Below are 10,267 nucleotides of genomic sequence, written 5' to 3' on the forward strand. Positions count from 1 at the left end.
TTCTTGACATTAAATATGGTAATACTCCGCGGTAGAACATATCATAAGTCGGATAGCATGGAACTCAAGGTACAACACAAATCAGGAACAAGTTTTGTGTTGGAGGGAATGCAATAATGTTGTCGATGATAACCCAAATCATCGAGGGCAAAGGATGCTATTTCTCATCAAGAATTCAATTGATATCCTGGAAACACTCAGAATGTTGATGATGATCATGACACTTTTGTCGAGAGGTTTCATGAAGATGTAATCAACCAGCAACGACATCAATTCAAAGGAATGATGAAGCGAAAGGTTATTGGAACCATGGGTACGGCACAACTTGAAATCAAGCTTGTTGTTCAAGGCAAAATGATATGATGAGGAAAATCGACGTAAGCTTAGCTCATTGTCAAATAATTGTGCTACGGGAAGAAGGACCGGGTAGCACAGTTAAAATTTAACATGGTAATGATATAGCCGATCAGGCTAGGAGTGACTTGAAGGATTATTAAACTCATAAGCAACGGAGATTAACTTATTGAGTCGGAGCGCGGAATTGATTCACTTGTCGGTGTCCTTGAGGGGTCCTAACAACTCAGAACCCGTTGGAAAAATGGAATTGACGAGAATAATGGTTGATGAAGAACTCATAAGAAGTTATGTAGTTCCGTGTTATTCTCGAGACACCAGAGGGTAATACTCGAAGGTAAATCAGAATAAGGATTGGACAGGTATAATGAACTGCAGAAGACAAGTACTTTAACTTGTCCAAGAAATGGATCAAAGGAAGAAATTTTGGTCTAAAACACATCCAAGGATACAAGATGATCTTGTAACAAGGGGATAATTATTTTAAGAGAAGCTTCCATGATCAGGTATACATCGTGTCCATGGGCATGAACACAGGGTTCAAGGTCGACTCCCACTTGTTCAACGCATAACCTTTCATTCACCTCTTGTATTTTGAAAATGACATTAGTTGTTGAAAGTTTTACCTGGTGCAATACCAGATAAGTATGACCCGTGAAATCTTCCGGGTTTGCACAAATTAGGGAAGGCATTAGTTCAAACCATCGGTTATCTTAGGAACATATATCACAAACTTCAGGAGTAAATAACACAAGCTCAAAAGTAGAGCATGGATGACAAGGTAGAGGATACAGTTTACCAAAGGCATTATATACCTGTGGAAAGGATCACAAGGTTATTGAACATTAAGGACGATGTCGGATGAAATCAAACAATGGATCTGACGATACACAATGGAGCTGATGTGAGTAGCGGTACTCTACCAGAAGAAGAAAGAATGCAAAGGCATTGGATTATGGAAACAACTGACTAATCCAGAGCTCAATTGCAAAGGAATTATGATTTTCAAATCAAGGGATCAGAAGCAATGTTCTGATTAGGATGGATAAGTTGAATAGCCTTAGGGGTACAATCGACGACAATTGGATTTGTTGAGAACCAGCCCATGTTCAAAATGACGTCTGAGCCGGAAAGATAATTTAAAAGGATCAACTGATGATTGCGTGCATTCGCACTCATGTTGAATCAAAGGGATCAAAATGACGGTGCCTAAGGATACTAACGAATATTGCCAGACATATGGAAAGCATCCATCATGCAAGCAGACAAGTATTGCAGAGCAATAAGCTACTAAGGATTTTTGGAGGATCGAATAGTATTTCGATGACCATTGTGAAACACATGAACAACTAGGGATGAGCAGATACTCGATAAGGGCGAGATATTATCCGTAGGGGTATTCAGGTGGCGAGGAACTGCAAGTCAGTAGGCACAAAATATTCTCGGAACAATACAGAGAATTTTCGGTGTATCTTGTAATAACAAGATCAATGGGATTTGAAAGGGCAAGTGGATGTAGTTATCCATAATGGTATAACAGTGGTAGGGAATTTGCAAAGGCGATGGGCATAAAGTCCCGAAACAGTAGCAGAGAGTAACTACGAAATCTTCTGGTGCAGCAGGCGATCATCTGGCCTGAATGGGGCTCTTCGGGAGGAAGTATCTTCGAGAACCTAAAGTTAGATTTTAGCAAAATCATTTAATCCGAATAGAAGAGAGATCAGAGTCCCAGAGTATAGACGAGGAATAAAAGATCCTAATACCATCCAATGGCGATGTGGGCCCGTAAGCCGCACAGCCATGTTAGTAAAACAATTTTCATCGACTAGACTCAACTTCGGCCAACGAGTGTGGAAGGGGGATTCCTACAGGCAGTCGGCTCTGATACCAACTTGTGACGCCCCCGATTTAACCGTACACTAATCATACACGCAAACGTGTATGATCAAGATCAGAGACTCACGGGAAGATGTCACAACACAACTCTACAAATAAAATAAGTCATACAAGCATCATATTACAAGCCAGAGGCCTCGAGGGCTCGAATACAAGAGCTCGATCATAGACGAGTCAGCGGAAGCAACAATATCTGAGTACAGACATAAGTTAAACAAGTTTGCCTTAAGAAGGCTAGCACAAACTGGGATACAGATCGAAAGAGGCGCAGACCTCCTGCCGGGGATCCTCCTAACTACTCCTGGTCGTCGTCAGCGGGCATCACGTAGTAGTAGGCACCTCCGGTGTAGTAGGGGTCATCGTCGACGGTGGCGTCTGGCTCCTGGGCTCCAACATCTGGTTGCGACAACCAGGTAGAAGGGATAGAGGGAAAGAAGGAGAAGCAACCGTGAGTACTCATCCAAAGTACTCGCAAGCAAGAAGCTACACTACATATGCATGGGTAAATGTGTAAAGGGCCATATCGGTGGACTGAACTGCAGAAAGCCAGAATAAGAGGGGGATAGCTAGTCTTATCGAAGACTACGCTTCTGGTCACCTTCGTCTTACAACAGGTAGAAGAGGGTAGGTTGAAGTCCTCCAAGTAACATCACATAGCAATAATCCTACCCGGCGATCCCCTCCTCGTATCCCTGAGAGAGAGCGACCACCGGTTGTATCTGGCACTTGGAAGGGTGTGTTTTATTAAGTATTCGGTTCTAGTTGTCATAAGGTCAAGGTACAACTCCAAGTCGTCCTGTTACCGAAGATCACGGCTATTCGAATAGATTAACTTCCCTGCAGGGGTGCACCACATACCCCAACACGCTCGATCCCATTTGGCCGGACACACTTTCCTGGGTCATGCCCGGCCTCGGAAGATCAACACGTCGCAGCCCCACCTAGACCAACAGAGAGGTCAGCACGCCGGTCTAAACCTAAGCGCCCAGGGGTCTGGGCCCATCGCCCTTAGCACACCTGCACGTTGCGAACGCGGCCGAAAGCAGACCTAGCCTAGTGGCCTTCCAGTCCAATCCGGCGCGCGCCACTCAGTCGCTGACGTCACGAAGGCTTCGGCTGATACCACGACGCCGGGATACCCATAACTACTCCCGCGTAGATGGTTAGTGCGTATAGACCAAATGGCCAGACTCAGATCAAATACCCAGATCTCGTTAAGCGTGTTAAGTATCCGCGAACGCCGACCAGGGCCAGGCCCACCTCTCTCCTAGGTGGTCGGAACCTGCCCTGTCGCTCCACCTCAAAGATCCACACAGAGGGCCGTTGGGACAAAGGTCCTTTCAGCCCCCAATCCGTGAATCACTCGCGGGTGCTCCACAAGCCGACCCGTCTTTAGTCACCACATGTATCCTGTAGAAAGTATATAGTAATATACCCGTGATCACCTCCCGAGTGATCACGGCCCAGTAGTATAGCATGGCAGACGGACAAGAGTGTAGGGCCACTGATGGAACACTAGCATTCTATACTAAGCAGTAGGATAGCAGGTAATGGTAACAACAGTAGTAACAAGGACAGGCTATGCATCAGGATAGGAATAACGGAAAGCAGTAACATGCTACACTACTCTAATGCAAGCAGTAAAGAGGAGAGTAGGCGATATCTGGTGATCAAGGGGGGGGGCTTGCCTGGTTGCTCTGGCAAGAAAGAGGGGTCGTCAACTCCGTAGTCGTACTGGGTAGCAGCGGCGTCGGTCTCGGTGTCTATCGAGAAAAAAGGGGGGGAGAAACAATAAATATTTAAGCAAGCATATGCATAGTGATGCATGACATGTCAAGTAACGGCGTTAGGGGTGCCCTAACGCGGTAGTAGGTGATACCGGTGAAGGGGGATAACATCCGGGGAAGTATCCCCGGTGTTTCGCGTTTTCAGGCAGAGGATCCGGAGGGGGAAAGTCGTGTGTTCTCTATGCTAGGGATGCGTGGCGGACGAACGGGCTGCGTAGCCGGGTTCGTCTCATCGTTCTGAGCAACTTTCATGTATAAAACTTTTTCATCCGAGATACGGTTTATTTTATATTAATTTTAAAAGATTAAAATCATTTTTAGTATTTAGTTAATTATTTTAATTAAACATTATCCAGAACAGTGCACGCTGACGTCAGCATGACGTCAGCAGTCAACAGAGGCGTTGAATGGTCAACTGACGTGTGGGTCCCGTTCGTCATACTCTGTTTTAATTAACTAACAGTTAATTAGGTTAATTAGTGATTAGGTTAATCTAATTATAATTAATTAACTTAATTAATTCCTTAATTAATTAACTAATTAATTATTATTATTATTATTTTTTTATTTATTATTTTTTTCTTTCTTTTTTTAATTAAAACGTTCTGGGGGTGGGCCCCCGTTGTCATAGGGCCACTGGGCCTTAGCGGATCGGGTGCGCCCGATCGGGCGGTGCGGGCGCAGGGACACCCGCACGCGAGGCCACCAGGGGCGAGGCGGGGCGCCAGAATCTGGTGAGGTAGGGGGGAAAGGGGCGGCTAGCTCCGGCGAGTGGCGGGGCCGGGCAACAGGGGGCTGTGGCCCGTGCGGGGAACGGCGGACGCGACGAAGCAGCAGCGGGCCGCGGCGGACAGAGGAGCAGGGGCGGGCGACGAGCTGCAGCGAGCAGGCGATCGCGGGACCATGGACACGCACTGGCCGGTCGGGAACGAGGTGCGAGATGCGGCCACGGGCGAGGGTGAGCGCGGCCGGATCCGTTCGGTGCGGTGGTCGCAGGCATCAGCGAGCAGCGGAGTGGAGAAGAGGAGGCCGAGGGCCTCACCGTCCGGTGTAGGGGCTAGGCAGCGGGTGACGAGGAGGAGGACGGGGACGACGTGCTGCGCGACGGCGAAGTCCGGCGGCGTCCGGGACGGCTTCGGGCTACGAGGTCGGGGTCGAGGTGGCGATGGCGGGGTGGCGCCAGGAGGCCGGTCGGGGGGGGGGGGGGGGGGGGGGGGGGGGGGGGGGGGGGGGGGGGGGGGGGGGGGGGGGGGGGGGGGGGGGGGGGGGGGGGGGGGGGTTGAGGAGGCGGTGTGGGGAGGCGATGAGGAGGCGCCGGCGGAGATGGGCGGCGCCGGCCGGTGACGGGGCGCAGGGATGAGGCGGCGGGGTCGAGGCGCCGTCTCCCCCGATCCAGATCGGGGAGGGGCGAGGGAGACGCGCGGGGGTGGGACGAGTGGGGGAGAGTGGGGATCGGGTGGGGGTTAGGGTTCGGGGGGGTGTGGCCTTGTAGGCCAGAGAGGAGGGCCGGCTGGGCCGGCCGGTTGGCCCAGCGTGGGGGGGGGGTTGGTCTTTTTTTTTAGTTTTACTTTTTGTTATTTTTCTTTTTTGTTTTATTTTAGTTACATATTAATTTTAGTTTAGCAAAATATGACTACAACCCCTAAAATAATGTTTCAGAACAATCCACTACTGTAAGAAGCTATGGCCCGATATAAAATAGTTTAGTATTTTATAAAATACCAAAGGCGTTTAAATAGTTGTTTTTGCTACTGTTTGAACCATTTTAGTGCATTTAATCCTTCTACAAAAATGTGGTTCCTCCACCATTATGATTTAGGATTTATTTGTCGCACTTTGAACATTTTAGTTTTAACGTTTGAAAACTTTTGTTGTTTGCCATATTTTGAATTGATTTTGAATCGGTTTTGTACTAACGAAAGATTAGCAACAGTAACAAAGGTGATGTGGTCTCATTAGCAGAGTTTTACTGTCGCTTAATTATCCGGGCGTCACAAGAAGAAAGCGGACTCCCCCGCCCAGCCGCCGCCGCCAGAGCGATGAGAAGGGGGGGGGGGCGAGGAGTCGGTAGCTTCATTGGCGTAGGAATAGGAACCACTCGCCTCAATACCACTTGCGAAGAGACAAATGTGAAAACCGTTCGTATCTGGCCTACCACAAGTTATGTCATAAGGGTATACAAGGCTTCACTAGCAAAAGAGGAAAGTTGTCGAGAGGCAGCGCATAACAGCAGGAGTAAGAAAAAAATCATGGGAAACTTATGTGATGTTGATCTGTGCGTATGTTCTGCTTCACAGTTGTAAGGGCATATTTATCCCTAAGGTGTTTTGGTGATTGATGACAATGCTTTTGCGGACTAATGGTGTGCCTTGAGTTTCCCAGACGTTTCATCGCTGGGCACAAGACGGTTTGGTGCCCCTCGAAGACTATTGAAGACGGTGTTTTTCTACGTTTCTTTTTGGTGAATTTGAGTCGTAGGAAAGCCGTACTATTAAGAGGGGGTCCGTGTTGGAAAGGTTCGGGTGGAATCATCACGTACACGTTTTCTTCCTTGTCTCCACCTTTCCCATACGCATTGGAGCATCCTCCGTTTATCCTCTTTGCTTTGTCCTGGTTGCTGATGATGGGCTTGCGGTAGTACTGCTCCCTGGAGCGGTAGTACCGCAGGCACCAGCGGTAGTACCGTACTTCGGCGCGGTAGTACCGCAGGAGCCCACGGTTGTACCGCTCCTCCGGAGCCGTAGTACCGTGGCCCCCAGGACAAGTGCCGCTTCTTCGCGGTAGTAGGGGCGGATGTAATTTTTTACATCTGCGCCTCCGCGGTAGTACCGCACCCCGTGCGCGGTAGTACCGCGCGCGGCCTGGCTCAGCTGCCAGGCGGTAGTACTGTGTCGGATTTTTGCATCGTCTGTTTTCTAGCGGAAGTAGGCACGGATGTATTTTTATTCATCCGCGCTCTTCCCAGGCTAGGAGTTTCCTGCCTTGCGGTAGTACTGCAAGGGGGAGCAGTAGTACCGCGCCTGCGGCAGTACCGCACTCAGCCGTTGTGCTACAGGTCTGTCCTAGCCCCTGTTGCTGTTGCGGTAGTACCGCGGTCCCTCACGGTAGTGCCGCATGGCCTTGCGGTAGTACCGCTGGTCAGGGGCGGAAGTACCGCATGGCCTTACGGTAGTACTGCTGGTCAGGGGCAGTAGTACCGCAAGTCACGGGCTGGTTAGGTGGATAACGGTTGGATTTTGCCCACAGCTATATAAGGGGTGTCTTCTTCCTCTAATTGACCACCTCTTCCAATCCTAAGCTCCATTGTTGCTCCAAGCTCCATTTTCGCCCGATCTCACTCCCTAGCCAATCAAACTTGTTGATTTGCTCGGGAGTGGTTGAGAAGGCCCTGATCTACACTTCCACCAAGAGAAATTTAATTCCCCCCACTAATCCCTTGCGAATCTTGTTACTCTTGGGTGTTTGAGCACCCTAGACGGTTGAGGTCACCGCGGAGCCATAGTCCATTGTGGTGAAGTTTCATGGTGTCGCTGGGAGCCTCCAATTAAGTTGTGGAGATTGCCCCAACCTTGTTTGTAAAGGTTTGGTCGCCGCCTCCAAGGGCACCAATAGTGGAATCACAGCATCTCGCATTGTGTGAGGGCGTGAGGAGAATACGGTGGCCCTAGTGGCATCTTGGGGAGCATTGTGTCTCCACACCGCTCCAACGGAGACGTACTTCCCTTCAAAGGGAAGGAACTTCGGTAAGACATCCTCGTCTCCACCGGCTCCACTCTTGGTTATCTCGTGCCTTTACTTGTGCAAGCTTATTTGTGATATATCTCTTGCTTGCTTGTGTACTTATCATTGTTGCATCATATAGATTGCTCACTTAGTTGCATATCTAGAAAACCTACTTTGATGCAAAGTTTAAATTGTTAAAGAAAAGCTAAAAATTGTTAGTTGCCTATTCACCCCCCCCTCTAGTCAACTATATCGATCCTTTCAATTGGTATTAGAGCATCATCTCTTTATTAAGGACTTTACCGTCCGAAGAGTATGGTTGACATCGTAGAAGGTGAGGAGGAGCACTCTGGTGCAAATTCGGTATCTTCTACGGGAGATGGGGGAACCGCGGTCTCTTGTGAGGAGTTCAATGTGGCATTGGACACATTGAAAACCTCCATGACGACCGAGGTCAAAGGCATGTTTAATGAATTCTTAGAAGGGCTTAAACTTTCCACCGCACCGTTGAAAGTGGGTGATCCCGCCAACAAGGTGACGGATGCTACCTCCGACAAGGGGGAAGCTACTAGCGAGAAAGCCTTCCTTCTAGTGGTAAAAGTGGCACCGGCATCTTTGCCCATGTGGAACCTCCACTTGTCTATGGTGGACCTCTCCCTTCCACTCATTTGAATCATGTCGGCCCGACCCCTAAGATTGAGAAGAATGTAGAATTTGATTCTTGGGTCTATCGTTTTAAGCGTCATTTAAATCATGTGAACACTAACATTTGGAGAGTCATTGAAGAAGGTTTCTATCCGCATGACCGAAGCAACTTCACTCCAAGAGAAGCCGCGGATAATCAATTCAATGAGAATGCTCTCTTCATCATTCAAGAAGCTATCCCACCCGAAGACCTTCCTCATCTCCGACCCTACTCCTTGGCCAAAGATGCTTGGCACCAAGTGGTTTTCCTCTACCGGTGAGGCGCAAGCATTCAACGCTCCAACTATGAAGTGGTGCAAGATGAAGCTGATGAGTTTGCAATGAAATAAGATGAAGAACCTCGTGAGCTCTATCGGAGGGTAACCAAACTCGCGGTCTCACTCCTAGATCATGGAAGTAAGGACACGGATGCCAATTGGATCAAGCGCAAATTCCTCAAGGCAATGATGCCCTACCACAAAGCCATGTCCTCCATCATTCGTCAAAGGCCGGACTTCCACACCTTGTCCTCAAGTGATGTGTTGGATGATTTCGTTGCTATGAGCATCTTGGACAAGACCGCCGACAATGCAGTACTTCGCTCTCAAAGAGTAAAGAAACCCAACCTTGCTCTAAAGGCCAAGGTTAGTATGGAGGAAGAGGATGAAGAGGAAGAAGAGGAGAGCAACCTCGAAGATACGAAGTATGCCTATCATGAACACATGGCCCTTGCTTCAAGGCAATTTTGGAGCAAGAAGAACTCAAGGCCCAACTTCAACAAGAACAATTCAAGTGGCGCAAAGGGCAAGCAACGAGTGAGGACTTGTTTCAATTGTGGCAATGTAAGCCACTTTGTTGAGGAGTGCCCTTATGAGAAGAGGGAAGACAATGGTGGCAAGCTCATCCGAAAGGACAAGGCCAAGTCGTTCCCCAACAAGAGCAACTTCACCAAGAAGACTCCTCCCAAGGCATTGGTGGTACAAGAAGAGTACAATGAGGATGATGAAGATGGTGAGTCGGTTGCCATGGCCTCTGTTGCCATTGCGACGACTCCACGGGTGTCTCTCTTCGACTCACTCAATGAGAGCATCACCGCCAAGTGCCTCATGGCTAAAGCCACCAATAAGGTAACCCCCAACATCAAAACTACCATCATTAATCATCCTTCTTCGACGGATAGCATTGATGAACATGAGGGAACTAATGTGGAGGTGAATGAGTTTGAGGCCTTTATGGGTAAACTCAAGGGTAAATCCAAGAAGCACTTTGTTGCTCTCTTGGAACAACTTGGTGAAGCCAATGACATGATCGAGGCTCACGAAGATACCGTCTCTAAGATGGAGGGGCATAGTCGTGACTATGCCGATGAGATTTCAGATCTTTCCAATGCTCTTGAGGAAGAGCATGGTCTTCATTTGGCTCTTGAGGAGTCTCACAACGATGATCATGCTAAATTAAAGAAAGATCTTGATAATGCGCTTGTTGTTTCTCGTGTGCTAAACTCTGAGAAGGCAAAGCTTGGGGTTGATCTTGCTAGACTCAAAGAGGAGTTTTACATTCTCGACAAGGCTCACAAAGTCTTGAAGGGTGTTCATGATACCCTCAAGGAGTCTCATGATCAACTCCAAGTGAAGCTAACCAAGGAGAAAGCCACATTTCCTCGTATGGTGTTAATTGATAATGCAAATGCTGCTAACCCTTGTTGTGAGAATGTGCATCTTATTGAGGAGAATGTCAAGTTGAAGGAGCAACTTGATAAAGGCCTTGTGTCATGCATACAACGTGAGAAGAACCTAAACGACCTTTTGAGAAATCAAAAGGAA

The sequence above is a fragment of the Triticum urartu genome, chromosome 2 (genome assembly GCF_003073215.2).
Source record: "Triticum urartu cultivar G1812 chromosome 2, Tu2.1, whole genome shotgun sequence".
In the NCBI taxonomy this organism is placed as follows: Eukaryota; Viridiplantae; Streptophyta; class Magnoliopsida; order Poales; family Poaceae; genus Triticum; species Triticum urartu.